This window comes from Lepisosteus oculatus, chromosome 14 (assembly GCF_040954835.1).
Source record: "Lepisosteus oculatus isolate fLepOcu1 chromosome 14, fLepOcu1.hap2, whole genome shotgun sequence".
Lineage (NCBI taxonomy): Eukaryota > Metazoa > Chordata > Actinopteri > Semionotiformes > Lepisosteidae > Lepisosteus > Lepisosteus oculatus.
This window is the reverse complement of record NC_090709.1, coordinates 33,743,521-33,761,414: the sequence shown is the minus strand read 5'-3', so window position 1 is coordinate 33,761,414 and position 17,894 is coordinate 33,743,521. Positions and strand designations below refer to the sequence as shown.

At 40.2% G+C, this 17,894-nt stretch overlaps 3 non-coding genes across 3 annotated transcripts; 1 reads left to right on the top strand and 2 right to left on the bottom strand.

The window, feature by feature from the left end:
- The first annotated feature begins 875 nt into the window (after positions 1-875).
- On the top strand, positions 876-988 carry trnal-caa (transfer RNA leucine (anticodon CAA)). Its single transcript has 2 exons — positions 876-913; positions 943-988. It is a non-coding gene; the product is annotated as a tRNA-Leu (tRNA).
- An 8,653-nt stretch (positions 989-9,641) lies between these two features.
- trnal-aag (transfer RNA leucine (anticodon AAG)) lies at positions 9,642-9,723 on the bottom strand. Its single transcript has one exon. It is a non-coding gene; the product is annotated as a tRNA-Leu (tRNA).
- Positions 9,724-12,482: 2,759 nt separating this feature from the next.
- Positions 12,483-12,564, bottom strand: trnal-aag (transfer RNA leucine (anticodon AAG)). The gene has a single exon. It is a non-coding gene; the product is annotated as a tRNA-Leu (tRNA).
- Between the last annotated feature and the right edge of the window lie 5,330 nt (positions 12,565-17,894).

Here is a 17,894-nt window from a genome sequence, read left to right as displayed (position 1 = left end):
CTCTATATATTGCGCTGCTTTTCACTTGGAGTAAAACTATTGGATTGAAGGGTTAAAATGTATTGTTGTTATTTGGAGAAATCAATGAACTCGTGATTTTATATGTTTTAAAATACGGTCATGCGCACAGAAAAAAGACAGTGCTGATTATTTTTCTGGAGACGGAGCACTGATGACCTATCCGAGCCAATTGATAAGGCCCACCCAGTGGATACTCTAGCAGAACGTGGAAGAACGTTCACCATTGTAACCAAGGCAACCACAGGAACAACATCAAGAAGCACAATCAATTCCCCATTTAAATCTTTCGTGTAAGGTATGCCATGTGAAAGCATGAAGTAAATCCCCTGATCTCTTTTGAACATGGACAAGGTATTTCTGATGGAGCGCAATGAGCAACGATTTAATGAACTACTCCTGCCGATGATTCAGCTTAAAGAAGTAAAAGCTTCACAAACAAAAGCAGCTCGCTACCACAGCCAATATTAAATGTACTTGGTGGCACATTACCATATGCACTGGCTCAAAAGTGGTCTCGGCAGACGTTGTTCCCTACATAAAGCTGAAAGCGCCAAAGAGCATTTCCATTGAGAAAAAAAAATCTTTCTTGATGTTAAACATAGAGAGCCTGCCTTTTAGAAGTTCTCCCTCTAAACACCTTGTGCAGCCTCCCGACAGACTAACAAAAAGCGCCTTTTCACCAACTCAATTTATAATACGCCCCTCAAAACTCACAACCGAATAACAATCCATCCGTATATTTGATTTCCAAGATCCATTCAAGGCAACTTGGGTCTTCGCAAGCAAATCATTTCAGGGAAGAAACTCAGTTTAGTCAACTACTGGTGCATTCAGCACACCACTTGCTTTCGATTGTCAGGGTGGCCGAGTGGTCTAAGGCGCCAGACTCAAGGACATGTGTCTTTCCAGCTGGCTTGGGTGTTCTGGTCTCCAAATGGAGGTGTGGGTTCAAATCCCACCCCTGACAGCTTCCATTTTTACCTCTCTTGAATTGTTCCAGTGCTAGCTGACAGTGAATGACTGAAATATAAAAGCAGCAGAAGAAAGCAAGCAACTCAGTGCAATTTGTGAGTATTCTGCACTGTTAAAATGCACAGGTTTTCATACTTTTTGGAATTCGTAGCTCAAGAAGTGACTCCTGTTTCATTTTCTATTCACCAACTCGATTTGCATTCCGCCCCTCACACCTCACAACAGAATAACAAACGGCTTCATGTGCCACAGCATTCCCCTGTAGATTCGGTTTGCACTATGAATTAGGCGACCCCGAATGAAATATTTTAGTGTTGGCTCAAATGTGAGGAATTTCATGAACCCTCAGAAAGGAACGCTTGCAGAAAATGCCAGCAATTCAAAGCGTGTAGGCAGCATGAACAGACCAATTCTGCAATTTCTTTTATCGCGTGCGGTACTTTCCGAGTCGATGGCTCTGCATTAGAAATGAGAAGTGCTGAACTCTAAACACGTTCTTGCCATTACTGCTACTCCTGCTGCTACTCCTTCGTCCTCGAAAAAAGAAAAGACAGGCATGTTTTGAGTCTCAAAATGATCTTCTGGATCCACAAGAAACATGTAAATCTGATTGATTCCGCAGTATTTTGGATGTACTGTACTTATAACTTCCATCGAAGAGAGATTTCATCAGTTGCATGAAATTGAAACTTTCGACTTTTTGTCTGGTATTGAAAATATGTTTAAAAAAAACCATAAACAATTTTCTAACAAACAACTCATGAATTATTGCCTGGATCTATAATTATCGTTCGGTAGTGATAACACTGCAGATATTGATTGAGTAGAAATCTATGATGTATTAACAGCTTTATCTGAAGCGAAAAGTCCTAGAACGCCATCTATGAAGTTTTAGGATTCATACCAAGAAATGCCTTTTGTTTCCCACCCCAACTGCTGCTTTTGCATTACACATTATGTGAACATTACCAGTTTTGGTAGCTTTTGGGCACAATTTTCCTAAATTGAAACTTATTACAAAATTCTTGTAAATCAGGACTAATTTTAATATCAAATGAAATTACTACAGAAGAAAAGGCTTAACTGAAATATGAATAAGACTATGCAAGCCTAAAAAGTAGAACAATTTAATTTCTATAACTTATTTTTTAATTTTTTTAGAAATTGTCTCACACACTGGAAGACACTAACATTTCTCTTTGTTGGAGTATGTGAATAACAGTTGAACCCCAAATGTTTGTAGTTGTGATTCTGTTAAAAGTCAATAAATCGTCTATCAACAGTAAGAAATTATAAAGAAAGAAAAACATTGTTTTATTACATAAACTATAAGACAATGAAGAGAGTTTACTTCGCTTTTGTTCTTTTGACTTATGCGTTCAGATTCCGAACCCATCTGTGGACGGTTGTGTTTCTTGAATCTCTTGTAATCATCAAAAGTCGTTGTTTTGTGCTTCAGTTTTTTCTCGAGTTGTACCATGGATATTTTATGTGATCAATACTTTACATGCTCTTTTGCATTTTCCTTCACATACAGAAAAAGTTCAAAGTGTTCATGTCACTGTGCTGCACATTAACTCTGGACCACCTGTAACAGTAGAGGACGCGCAGTGAGGAATTCGTGCAGCTTTCAGCTCAGTCCCGTGTCCAGAGGGAGGACTCGCTCGCTGAATGATCTCTCAGGAAATCCCGGGTGAGATTCAAAAGGTATACCTGGCTCTCTATGAATACGAGCAAAGAGTTCTCACTCAACAGAAGATTGCGATGTGAGTACAGTAATATAAAACACCTGAAGATGCCAGGGATTGAACCCCGGACCTGTGGAGCAGTAAGTGACTTGTAGCGCTGACATAAGAGATACTTACATAAAGTGCTTTTACTGACCATATTACAAATCTCAGGAAGTAAGGTCTTAAAACATTAGGCAGTAGTGGGATTTAAACCCACGCCCCTGAGAGAGTGGAGCCTAAAATCCAGCATATTAGACAATTCAGCCACACTACCTCTGGCCCCTTCTCCTTTCCTCTCGTTGCTGAGTATAGGTGCCTTCATGCAATTGAGCCAGGTTTGAATCCCAGCCAATACATCTCCAAATCTTTTCAAATGAATCTGTGATCTTGTAGCACATCCTCTGAAACCAGCAATCGAAATTGGAAACGTCTTCTTCAACACTGAAAAGCTCAATTAGGACGAAGCAGTTGTACACAGGACAGCAGTACCGTATGTGTTCTTGATTGATTGAGACTCGTTCGCAGTGGTTCTTGCTCACCAAATAACTTAAAAGCTGAGGAAGAACGCTATGAAAAATACTAATCAAAATACAAAATAATAATCATTATTAACCAGAAACAGCAGAAAAACTGGTCACATTTGTGATTATGTCGCTTCTTTGCTTCAGCAAGGTCAATAAAGGACTCTCTGAAAGTAGTAAAACACTAAAGAACTGCAAAACTGAATTCAAAATCATATTAGGAATTCTGAGTGATGCCTGCTGACATGCAATCCAATACGGATGTTGTCTTTAAATAAGAATTCTCTATGTTTCCCTGCCTTTTCCCTGGAGTGAAACTATTGGATTGAAGGAATTCTTATCACAGGTTTACAAGGTGCCGTTGATATTTGGATAAATCTATGAACTCGTGATTTTTATATACTTTAAATATCGGCCATATGCACAGAATAAAATGACAGTACTAATGATTTTTCCTGAGACGAAGCACAGCTTATCTTTCCAAGACAGCTGATAAAGGCAAGCCAGTGGATACTCTAGCAGAACATGGAAAAACGTTCAGCTTTGTAACCAACAAATTCCCCATTTAGATCTGACATGTGAGGTATGCTTTGTGATTGCTTGAAGTGAAACCCACAATCTCTTTGGAACTTAGACAAGTTATTTCTGATGGAGCGCTATGCGGAAAGACTTAATCAGCTCTACCCCTGAGGATGACTCGACTTGAAAATGCAGAACATTAACGTTTCACAGATAATAGGAGCACAACCGACATTAAAATTGAGGGCGCATTGTGATTTGCACTGACTCAAAAGTGATCTTGGTAGACAAACTTCCCTGCTGAAGGTGGAAACAAGAATTTGTGTTGAGAAGAAGAAACACTTTTTTCTCCCTGCTTTGATGTTAAGCTGATAAAGTAGCTTTTTGCTCCACTTGGTGGTTGTAACACAAAAACTTCTAGCAGCAGTGGGATTCAAACCCACACCTCCAACGAGACTGGAGCCTTAATCCAGCACCTTAGACCACTCAGCCACACAACCCACTATGCCCTGTCTCTTTGTCTCATTACTTTCCCAGAGGAAGCCGGGTGGCTTTTGCTCTTGTCCGACAGTGGCGCTATGACTATGGAACCGACTGCACCTGCTTTTCCTGAGATGCTTCCCCTCTCATGGTGAGATCTCGACTTCTTTAACACCTCTGGATACAGTTCTTCTGTGGATCGGTTATGTGGGAGACGGCACTTCGATACTAAGATCGAAAGTGATCTGAAACTACCCAGCTTTCAATCTCTGAGGTAGTTGTCACTAAACTCGGACGTGATGTGCCGTGTGCCATTACTTTTGTTGCGTTCAAGAGTATTCGTTGCGTGAGCTCCTCACTGCATGTCCTGTACTGTACTGTGATTTCATTTAGAGTACAGCGACTAGAATGCCTTGAATGTCTATGTAACGAACAGTTCTTTCCGGACCCTATGCGGAGGACAGTCCGACGGAGTGGGGAGACACTAGGGAAACGTCATGCAGGAAAACGGGGCTGAAGACAAGGGGGCGTGTCCAAGGTGCGCTGGTGCACGGGGGAGGTGTGGCTGAGGCGAACAATCCGAGAGTACTCCTTAGGGAAAATCCAAAACACAAGGGTAAGTCCAAAACCAGGAGATCCATCAGAAGAAGGATTAAAAACCACGAAGGCCGGGTCGGAACCGGCGGACGGGGAACAGGAACGGGAACAGAGGTTAAAACCTTAACGGGACCAGGCGCTTCCTGGTCCCGGACTCGCACGATATGGAAATCAGAGCAGAGCCCGGATGAGCGTCAGCGCCTGGCTTTTAAGGTGGGCTGGGGATAGGGAGCAGGTGCACAGAATAAAGACAAGTGAAAGGGATGTAGCACCCTTAAGGAGGGGGGACTATAATCGTGACAGTCTATCAGTATGTATATATATAAACGCTAAAGAACATGTAAAGTGATTAACATTTCCTTGATATAGATTTTCTGATTATGTCTTGGCTTCATTTAATGAATTTCCTTAGTGACAGATCATTTCTTTCCGGTATTTTTTTCTGGTGCTGTTATTGATCGCATACAAAACATTATTCTCATAAAGAACATGTCACCTACAAAGTCACTATGAAACTGGTATCAGAAAAAGTTTCTTAATATTTCTTTTGATTAGGATGCAAGTGAATTTGATCATTAACTATGGAACTTCCCACAGTTGAGAAGTGTCCAAGTGGCTGTCAAAGGACAGCACTTTGCTGGCACTGTGAATAGTTGGCTAAAGTGCCTATCTAGTAAACAAGAGATCCTGGGTCCGATTCCCAGCGGTGCCTTTCTTCCTGTCTTACTGTACAGAATTTATCCTTACGGGCAAATCCCATGCCTTTTAATTCAGGTGAATGCAAGTGTTCGTTTCCTTTCTGGAACAACTTGTTTTGAAAGAAATCTATACAGCTTGCGAAAGATGAAACACAAATCGTGCTTATCAGTGAAGAAGAGGTACTCCCAGCAGGCCAGCTAATACCAGCAAAGTTTTTTTTCACCCTTACCCAGAGAATGGAGAAAAGCGAGGCGCCTGTGGCTCTGCAGTGTAATCAGTTCGCGAGTTCGGTGGTTAGCTGAAAGAGTGGTAAATGGAGCTCGCCCCAGCCCGTCCTTATTCTTTTAAAGAGGATAAAAAATGAACTTCGCCGCCATTACTACAGATGCAGCCATTCAAAATGGGTGAGGTATTTCACGGCATACCCCGGTGGGCGTGTCACGGCATCACGCGGTATCACGCATTTCACGTGTGTCACGTGACTAACTATCCGGCGTCGCCTTGTAAAACCGCCAGGGGGAGCTTGACCTCTCATGTACAGCATTTGAGCCTTTAATTTTGAACTGTGTATTATAGCATGTTAATCATCAGTCATTAAAATGTTGGTATATTTTATGAAAGCAAGATTGCTCAGTTGGACAAAAGTACACAACCTACCTTTATCAGAAATATTTATGCATCAAAGCCTTTACTGAAGATATTACTTAATAATTAATAATGGATGACTTTGGACAAGCTGTATACTCAAAGTATAATTTCTTTAGCACATTTGTACAAGCACTTGGAATCTGTCCAAGCCATACTTTGTCAGGCATTTTGTTTTACTTCAACGGGCATAAAAACTTCCTTGCTTTTAACAGGGCGTTTCATAATTTCTAGCTACAAAAATGATTTAAAATGCGACACCTATCATTCAACTAGAGCTTAAAATATCACAAGGAAAAATACACACTGGTATTCCATTTCTCCCTAAACATTGTAAGCTTCGAAGTCTTTAACTAACGTGATACCGGAGTCAACAAGCATACTTTTAGAATTTGATTAAAAGGGAATATAATATGGAATCGCGTATCTAAAGAATTTAATAACGGTATGATTATATCCGTGTACTGCGGCAGGGCTATGTAGGACTGTTTCACCTGCCTGATCACGTGAGCTGTCTTGTAGCCTACTGGTCTAGGTGTGTGACTACCAACTAGCAGCTTGTGTGTTTGATTCCAGCTGGTGCTGGACTTTTCATTTTTATTTATTTATTTTTTAATCGTGTAACATAAACATATTACCGTATGCAAACTGTACTGTATACAGTATGTATATGTATATTTAATGTCTTAACTGTGCCCATTTAATTGAATTAAAAAAAAATATTTAACACGAACATTAAGCTGTTTACATCTTCCGCCTGAGAACAGTCACCCGTTGCTACCCAACGCAGAATGGTGATTGGCTGACACTATCTGACACCCCTCTGATTGGAGAAAAAAGACGTGCTGGTCTGCAAAACACACTGTGCCAGGAAGAGGATTTCTTTCTATTCAAAACGTGTATTTTAAAAGTTTTAGAAGTAAAAACCTTACAGCGTACACAGATTTCTAAACTGATCAGGATCGTTATCTTTGTCTTATGCATAATAATGTTCACCGCTCTGTCCAGCAAATTAATAATAAACTTTATTTTATATAGCGTTTTAAACGAATAAGTAATTAGATTGCTCATAAACCTAATCACTTGCTTTTTCTTTTTATTTAGGCTCAGATTTCAACTATAGATCGTATTATTAATAACCATAATAACAACCAACCAACAAAAACAACCATATAAACATAATGGTGGTGCTGGACCTTCCAGTTTTATATATTTATTTTTTAATCGCGTAACATAAACATATTACCGTATGCAAACTGTACTGTATACAATATGTATATGTATATTTAATGTCTTAACTGTGCCCGTTTAAGTATTGAATATTCATATCTAATTTTACCACTGAATGGAAATCTTAACATTAACATACGTTATATGGCTGGTCTCGGTACTTTAAAGAAAAAAATACACACCGGTATTCCATTTCTCCCTAAACATTGTAAGCTTCGAAGTCTTTAACTAACGTGATACCGGAGTCAACAAGCATACTTTTAGAATTTGATTAAAAGGGAATATAATATGGAATCGCGTATCTCAAGAATTTAAAGACCAGACAATCGCAAACTCGTTTTCAATAAAATTATTTTATTCATTCAGCAGTTTGTGAGAGGGACATCCAGCAGGGAGAGACACACACACCGGTTTTCATTGACAAAATTGTTTTTTTTTCAATTCCTCTTGTCTAACAGGAATGTTTTGTTTTTGGACAGACTGTTAGACAAGAGGAAAAGACCGCCTCCTCCTACGAAGCATTTCGTTGATCCGATCACGAATTCTTTTCCAGTCGTACGCAGCAAGGGTTGAGAATCTCCGATTCACCATCGTACTAATGGTTTCCCAGAGATTGCAAGACAAGGCACTTTTGCCTCTGGACCCATCGAAATTTACAGACGTGGTCCACCCCCAGTAAATTTCAAAAGTCTTCCTGGCACAGTGTGTATAGCAGACCAGCACGTCTTTTTTCTCCAATCAGAGGGGTGTCAGATAGTGTCAGCCAATCACCATTCTGCGTTGGGTAGCAACGGGTGACTGTTCTCAGGCGGAAGATGTAAACAGCTTAATGTTCGTGTTAAATATTTTTTTTAATTCAATTAAACGGGCACAGTTAAGACATTAAATATACATATACATACTGTATACAGTACAGTTTGCATACGGTAATATGTTTATGTTACGCGATTAAAAAATAAATAAATAAAAATGAAAAGTCCAGCACCAGCTGGATTCAAACACCCAACCTGCCAGTTGGTAGTCACACACCTAGACCAGTAGGCTACAAGACAGCTCACGTGATCAGGCAGGCGAAACAGCCCTACACAGCCCTGCCGCAGTGCACGGATATAATCATACCGTTATTAAATTCTTTAGATACGCGATTCCATATTATATTCCCTTTTAATCAAATTCTTAAAGTATGCTTGTTGACTCCGGTATCACGTTAGTTAAAGACTTCGAAGCTTACAATGTTTAGGGAGAAATGGAATACCGGTGTGTATTTTTTTCTTTAAAGTACCAAGACCAGCTATATACTGTATGTTTACGTTCCAAAATTAATATCGTTTATGGCCTTCACACGCGTTACAGTATGCTCCTATTCTTTTTATGCTCAGCTACTAAGATTTCCCTTCAGTGGTAAAATTCAATATCTACAACGGGCACACTAAAGACGTTTACAGTAAGTCTTTCTACGACAGACCAACGGACCAAGAGTGCCTGTCGGTCAACCAATCACGCACCGCGGTACCCCGTGTCATCATACCTGCGGTATCTGTACCGCGTTGTCTGTACCGCGCACTTTGAATGGCTGCATCTGTACCAGCTTTAAAAGACTGGCATGGGCACGGAAAAAAACAGACTACAGATGACTTTTCTGGAACCGAAGCAGAGATTCCTTTACGAACCAACTGATAAAGCTCAGCCAGTGAATACTGTTAACAGAATGTGAAAGCACGATCAACTTTGTAACTGCAACCACAGGAAAAACAGCAAGAAGCAGGCTCCATTCCCCATTTAAATCTGTCGTGCGAGGCATGCTTTTTGCACGCATGAAGTAAATCCCACGATCGCTTTTGAACTTGGACAAAGTACTTCCAAAAGAGCGCTATGCACAAAGATTTAACAAGCTCAACCCCCGCCGACGATTCGGTGTGAAGAAGCAGAACATTCAAGTTTCACAGACAGAAGCAGCACGCCAGCACAGCCAACATTAAAACGGAGGGCACACTACGATTTGCATTGACACAAAAGTGATCTGGGCAGACGTCGTTCCGTGCATAACGCAAAAAGTGGCAAAGCGCTTTTGGGTTGAGAGGACGCAAGAAGGTTTTTGTTTTGTGCCTTGATGTCAAGCTGAGAAAGTATCTTTAAACACTTTGCTTAGTTTCTCGAGAGACTGCCAAAAAGTAGTTCCCTCCCTTTCATCTGAAGCCAGCTGAAAGGAGGTCTCAACAGAAGCACCTGGCAGCGGTGGGATTCGAACCCACGCCCCCAAAGAGACTGGAGCCTTAATCCAGCGCCTTAGACCGCTCGGCCACGCTACCCGCTGTGTGCTGTCTCTTTGTCTCATTACTTGCCCGAAGGAAGCCGGGTGGGTTTTGCTTGTCACCCGGCTTAGTGGCGTTATGTCCGTGGAACCGACTGCACCTGCTTTTTCTGAGATGCTTCCCCTCTCATGGCGAGTTCTCGACTTCTTTAACACCTCTGGATAAAGGTCTTCTGTGGAGCAGGTTTCAGACCTCTGCGTACAGCACCCTTGATGTCATTTTATTTTTACAGCAGCCGCATCCGGAAAGTTGTGTCTTTTACGTTTTATTTGAACAACAAAACTATATACAATACAAACAAGAGCACATATAACATATCAAGAAAATTGTCAGGGGCACATGTTATAATACAATTACACTTTATGAAAAACGATTACACAAGGTAAATAAAGATAAGGTCCGCACAGCTTGTTCTTACATTTCGAAAGAGTCCGTAAATACCCCTTTACGTCTATTTTGAACTGTTCAAACGTAGGACTCTTCCCAGACCATTTCACTTTATACCACATTCCTAAACGAGGATGCTTCTCCTGTTTTAGAACTATTTTGGGCGGTATGGCTTATACAGCACACCCACAGTATTCTAATGGTGGACTGCAGATCTGTGCTATAGTTCAGTCGAATTCAAAGGATCCAGCAATCGTACTGGATTTGACTGGGATTCTGAAATGTCTCTTGCAACAGTATTCGGGTTTGCTTGAACCTTTGATAAAAAAAGTGATCTGACCTGAAACTACCCAGCTGACAATCTCTGAGGTAGTTGTCACTAAATTCGGACGTGATGTGGCACACATGTGCCGTGTGCCTTTACTTTTGTAAAAAACTGGTATCGGGAAAAGTTTCTTAATATTTCTTTTGATTAGCATGCAAGAAAATGTGATCATTACCTATGGAATTTCCCGCCAGCGTGGAGCTTGAATTCATAACCTTGAGACTCAGTGTTCAAGAGTCACAGAAGAGGTCAGCCTGGGCTTCAGTTTGCCAACGATAAGCTCCGGCAGTGCTCCTCTGTAAAGCAGATTGTTCGGATCGGTTATGTGGGACGGCACTTCGATACTAAGATCGTTTGCAGCACATGCATGGTTTCCCCCTTCACGCAAAAAACATAGACAAAGGAAGGTCTCTTGTCTTGGGCTGCTGACTCCCGGATTTAAAGCGCTCTGGGTGCCAGCTATGTCTCTAACAAGCACACTATAAAGACAGGAATTACACTTTGCTCACGTCACGCATGGAATGGCGAGGCTACTTGTTCCAATATTATCTAGTCTCACCTCATATGGTGCCGATTCCTGGTTTTCATTTAAGAAAGAGCACTGCAAACACTGTAAACAGTGCAAAACGTGTGATGAAAGAAGTCTTTTCCCCCCTTTGTCTAAAGCAGAACACAGCGGTGTGCCGAGGGTTGTGAGATCAAGATTTCAGTGGAGCACTGTCGTCTACGTCTTTAGCTACATGAGTTGGACATCCTCTTGTACACGGAAAGCAGATTGAGATCCTCTGACATGAAAAGTGCCAGATAAAAGCCATTTCTCATCCTTTCTCTTAGTGGTGGAGCTATCGCATGTAAATGAGGCAACTTGCAAGGCGAGCAGGCTCGGTGCACACCAAACGCAGATGTCTCAGAGCAGTTGAGACGTGTCCAAGTGGCTGTCAAAGGACAGCACTTTGCCGGCACAGTGGCTTAGTTGGCTAAAGCGCCTGTCTAGTAAATAGGAGATCCTGGGTCTGATTCCCAGCGGTGCCTTTCTTCCTGTCTTACTGTACAGAATTTATCCTTATGGGCAAATCCCATGCCTTTTAATTCAGGTGAATGCAAGTGTTCGTTTCCTTTCTGGAACAACTTGTTTTGAAAGAAATCTATACAGCTTGCGAAAGATGAAACACAAATCTTGCTTATTATTGAAGAAGAGGTACTCCCAGCAGGCCAGCTAATACCAGCAAAGTTTTTTTTCACCCTAACCCAGAGAATGGAGAAAAGTGAGGCGCCTGTGGCTCTGCAGTGTAATCAGCTCACGAGTTCAGGGGTTAGCTGAAAAAGTGGTAAATGGAGCTTGCCCCAGCCCTTCCTTATTCTTTTAAAGAGGATAAAAAATTACCTTCGCCGCCATTACTACCAGCTTTAAAAGACTGCCATGGGCACGGAAAAAAACACACTACAGATGACTTTTCTGGAACCGAAGCAGAGATTCCTTTACGAACCAACTGATAAAGCTCAGCCAGTGAATACTGTTAACAGAATGTGAAAGCACGATCAACTTTGTAACTGCAACCACAGGGAAAACAGCAAGAAGCAGGCTCCATTCCCCATTTAAATCTGTCGTGCGAGGCATGCTTTTTGAACGCATGAAGTAAATACCACGATCGCTTTTGAACTTGGACAAAGTAGTTCCAAAGGAGCGCTATGCGCAAAGATTTAACAAGCTCAACCCCCGCCGACGATTCGGTGTGAAGAAGCAGAACATTCAAGTTTCACAGACAGAAGCAGCACGCCAGCACAGCCAACATTAAAACGGAGGGCACACTACGATTTGCATTGACACAAAAGTGATCTGGGCAGACGTCGTTCCGTGCATAACGCAAAAAGTGGCAAAGCGCTTTTGGGTTGAGAGGACGCAAGAAGGTTTTTGTTTTGTGCCTTGATGTCAAGCTGAGAAAGTATCTTTAAACACTTTGCTTAATTTATTGAGAGACTGCCAAAAAGTAGTTCCCTCCCTTTCGTCTGAAGCCAGCTGAAAGGGGGTCTCGACAGAAGCACCTGGCAGTGGTGGGATTCGAACCCACGCCCCCAAAGAGACTGGAGCCTTAATCCAGTGCCTTAGACCGCTCGGCCATGCTACCCGCTGTGCACTGTCTCTTTGTCTTATTACTTGCCCGGAGGAAGCCGGGTGGGTTTTGCTCTTGTCGCCCGACTTAGTGGCGTTATGACCGTGGAACCGACTGCACCTGCTTTTTCTGAGATGCTTCCCCTCTCATGGCGAGATCTCGACTTCTTTAACACCTCTGGATAAAGATCTTCTGTGGAGCAGGTTCCAGACCTCTGCGTACAGCACCCTTGATGTCATTTTATTTTTACAGCAGCCGCATCCGGAAAGTTGTGTCTTTTACGTTTTATTTGAACAACAAAACTACATACAATACAAATAAGAGCAGATATAAGGTATCAAGAAAATCGTCAGGGGCACATGCTATAATACAATTACACTTTATGAAAAACGATTACACAAGGTAAATAAAGATAAGGTCCGCACAGCTTGTTCTTACATTTCGAAAGAGTCCGTAAATACCCCTTTACGTCTATTTTGAACTGTTCAAACGTAGGACTCTTCCCAGACCATTTCACTTTATACCACCTTCCTAAACGAGGATGCATCTCCTGTTTTAGAACTATTTTGGGCGGAATGGCTTATACAACACACCCACAGTATTCTAATGGTGGACTGCAGATCTGTGCTATAGTTCAGTCGAATTCGAGGGATCCAGCAATCGTACTGGATTTGACTGGGATTCTGAAATGTCTCTTGCAAAGGTATTCGGGTTTGCTTGAACCTTTAAAAAAAAGTGATCTGAAACTACCCATCTTACAATCTCTGAAGTAGTTGTCACTAAACTCGGACGTGATGTGCCACACGTGCCGTGTGCCTTTACTTTTGTAAAAAACTGGTATCGGGAAAATTAAAGTCGAAATCCAAAACAGTAACATATTTAAGAGTAAATGCCTCCTAATAGTAGGCTGGGCAAACGATTTTTAATTTTTTTTAAAAATAAATAAAAAATGAGATATAATGATGTGTTCCTGCTTAACTTAGACATTGCACGACTTTAAAACATATAAAAACAGGTTTCGAGAGTTAAAAACCACTTTTTATGCGCGGAAAATGGGTGATTTTTCTTCCTCGTGATCAGCTCAGAATCTTTGTGTACGCTGTAAGGTTTTTACTTCTTAATTAAACGTTTAAAATACACGAATTTCATAAAGACAACACACGTTTCGAAGAGAAAAAATCCCTTTCTTTTCTCTTCCTGGTGTGTGAAACTGATCAGCAGGTCTTTTTTTCCCAATCAGAGGCTCTGAAAATAGCGTACCGCCCACTGCGCTCCGTCAGAGAGGGGCGCGGCACCGAGAGAGGGAGGAGGCGCGGAGCTCAGCAGTACAGAACGAACGTTCTACTGCCTGGAGCGCTTATGGCAGCGATCGCGTCTGCATTTATAACTAAGTTTTTAAAATTAATCAAGCAATATGAACCATCTCTTTTTACTTTTAAGTCACTTAATTATCATTAAGCACAGCTTTCTCACCACTTAGACTACTTTTTGATACCATCCTTAGACAAAGCAGAAACTTCTTGTTCTGTCTAATGACATTACAAGTGGAAAGATTACAGATTTTAATCGTCTTTAATTTTGTTACGTTATACATTTTAGAAACGTTTCATCCATACAAACACCACAAAACTATTCTCGATTGTATTTCTGAATGGTATGTTACACTTAGTTCACTGTTTTAAATAAATCTAATTAAGAAAGTTAGGTGTTAGCATAAACTATTAGCAATAATATTAAATTTAGCACTGTAATAAGTTGTTGCAGTTTCCCCCCGCATCTTGTAAAAATATATTTTCATTGTTCAAATATACATTAAATCTGACTATCATATAATAAGTTAAATACAAAACTAAAGAAAAAATAGGGTTAAATATAATTCAAAATATTTTACTAACAATGTTAACTGTTTATAAATAATAAATTGTATTAACTAAAGAGTAGGATGGCGCAGTTGTTAGTATGCTTTTTTTTGTTTCTTTTTCGTAAATACAACAGTAGTACCTGATGTCTCAGTGGCTTTCAAAATTAAATTATGCATGCAAACCTGTGAACTAGAAAGATAACTAAGATATCCATCCATTTATAATGGTGGCAAAGTGGTTAGCATTGCTATCTTGGAGCACTGGGGTCCTAGGTTCAATTCCTGCCATCCTGTGTGTGTGGGGTTTGCATGTTCTCTCTAGGTTAGATGGTTTTTCTCCATATGTGTGATATGACTCCCTCTCGCACTCCAAAACATACTGGTAAGTTAATTGGTTTATGGGAAAACTGGCCCTGGTGTGTGTGTGTGTTTGTGTCTGTCTGTCCTGTGATGGACTGGCGCTATGTCCAGGGTGTATTCTGCCTTGTGTCCGTCGCTTACTGGGATAGGCTCCAAATCCTCTGTACTGGATAGAGAGATTAGAAATGGATGGAAGTAAAGGCACTGTGTGGATGGAACTATACACAGTGTTAGAAACCCACTATGAAATGGCAGCATCTCACTGAGAATAAAATATTTTATAGTGCTGGCTTAAGGAAACAGCCTTTCCACCTCTCTTGCACATCAGTATCCATACCTAGTTATTTAAACAAATTGCCTTAATTATAAACATCTTAATATGCTGGCTCTGTGGATCCACATCAGCTCAATTCCCATTCCTTCAATTCATGTGCATCCAACACACAGTTCAACGCTAGCAACTACACAAAATCTAAAATACAATCCTCATTTCAGTATCTATGTAAACATACAGTCTGTTAACTTCATCATCTTCATCAAAAGTATGCCTTACCCCATTAGGAAGTGTTCTTGTTATCTGTGTATTCCTCAGCTATCCCAAAATTATCTTCTTCTTATCAACATCTCTAGTCTTTTATCCTGCAATAACTCAGCCAACACTTAAATCCCCAAAAGCTGCTTGTGTTAATTTCTTGAAATCACAAATATCATGTGTAAATACTGGCCATGTAATACTCTGCATTGTGGAATAATAGTTTATTTTAAAGGGAACTAGAGAAACTAAGAACTAGAGAAATCAAGAAAGGCTTTTTTTTTCTAGAATGAATAAATGCACATCCTGTTCACTGGGGAAATTAAATCCACACTGAGCAATCTTCAATATGTTCAGAATATGACAGCGAGAATCCTATCAGGGATGCATTACACCCGTTTTCAAGTCCTTGCATTGGTTATCTATCAGGTTTCGAGTCAACTTCAAAATCCTCATCCTCATTCAGTACCTACAGTATATGGCTTATTATCTGTCTACTCCCCACCTTTGTCCGTCTGACTCTGGTCTTCTAGCTGTCCTCAAGAACATCTACATTCTGTGGGTGACAGGGTCTTCTCTAGCTGCACCCCAGAGCTCTCAATTTGTATTCCCAGTGATATCAGTCACGTACCCTGAGTGCATTTAAATCTAACCTCAGAACCTTTCTTTTCAGAAGACTTAGTGTCTGTATCTGCTTCATTTTCTAATTTTGGTAGCACCTCTAACTGCTTGTCTTTCTTATATGTATTTACTTTGTAATCTGTGGTCCTTTTATCTGTTTTTATATCTACTGTATTGCTTTGAGATGCCACTTTTAAAGGTGATATATAAAATAAAGTTTTTTTATTATTGTTATAGAGAAACATGATCAGATTTTCCCTGGTTCAGAAATTAGAGAAACATGATCAGATTTTCCCTGGTTCAGAAAAAAAAGATCTAAAGTATACTAGTTTGTCACTCTTCTCATTCCCTTTGCTAAATGACTTTTCATACTAATCTGATCAATCTAACTGCCTGTTTTCTGTGCTTTCTCTATCCTGCTAGATTTGCAATTATTCTGAAAATTTTCTTCTTGAAATAACTCATTTCTAAATACCTTTTTTCACTGTTAACATCTTGCAGCAACTCTGCGACAAAATATACACTTAGCACAGTTCATCCTGCTACCAACATTGAATAAAAAAAAATCTTATGATTTCTATATTTATGTCTTTATTTAGTGGTTTCATTAGTGACAAAGGCTAAACTTTCTTGGAAAAATGTATTTTATGTGTTGCGGAAAAAACTGACTTGCTTTAACAAAGTATGTTTACAAATCATTTCACCTGGCAATCTACCTGAATGCCCAACTATCTGAGAAGCCCTCCATGAAACCATGGTTGCTATTAATTCATTTAGGGCTCATTGACAGAATTGCTGTTTTTTATGCATGTGATTCCTCACTCTGTTTCATGTTTATAGATAAGACTTTATTGATTGCGAAGGGAAATTGATGTACATGTTCATGTACATGATGAGCATGTTTGCATGTTCTTTTGTAACACACCTTTTTGTGATTTTTTTGTATATCTAAGCAAGTGTTCCTGCATCCCTCTTCTGCACTATAGGCATGGCTTTTTTTCTGTTTGCTCCATTTCTAAAATTTTTTGCTCATGTGCATTTTTGTATTGTTTTACACCTCTAGCACTTTCACGTTCTGAATTTTCATTTGCCTTAATTTGTAGAATGAATTTGAGTTTTAGCCTTAAAAATCTTAAGTTTTTACTATCTTTTGTTTCTTGTCCTATAACTGTTATTATTGATCACCGAATTATTGTACCTGACATGACTTCATTCAGCCTTTCCTGAACGTCTATGACAGGCAGAGAGAGTGCTGTTTCTGGTGTGATCTTTTGCAGCTGACATTTCACTGTTTTAAACGAACAAGAAATTAGATTGCTCATAAATCACTTATCCTATATAAATACAGCGTAATTGCCCTCCGAAAATCCTCTTTTTCTTGTTCGTTTTAGAGACCTTGATCGAAACTGATTTTAGATGTCAGAAAGGATTTCTTTTCTCTGTATTTCCTACATTGCTTTGTCGAGATTTTAACTTTATATTTAGGCTCAGATTTCAACTATAAATCGTACACTAATTAATAGCAGTAAATACTGATGTTTTGCTCCCTCTTACCACAAAAATATATATGTTTTGTAGCTGGGATGAACTTTATTTCGTACGCTTAGCTACTACCATTCGGACACGAAGCGGTTAAAGATGGCGGCAAATCAGACACCCAGAGAGGGGGGGGGGGCATCTTCTCGCCTCCATAACTAAAATGCCAAATAGGAGTGGCTTAAGCGACATACACAGTCGTGTAACTGACAGTTTGAGGTAGCCTATCGTGTAAATTTCGCTTTGTTGCTGATAGGTTAAGCTTTCGAAACTCTGCCCCAAAGTCATGTGACTGATTTTTCGCCCTGTTTCGTTGGTTAAACGCAATGATCACAAGCACCACCATGGTAACTGGGATGTGTAGTTTTTAATTCCGTTTGAATTATAACTGTACGTACTGTCTTCATATTTGGCCAGGGCCTTTAAAGAGAAGGC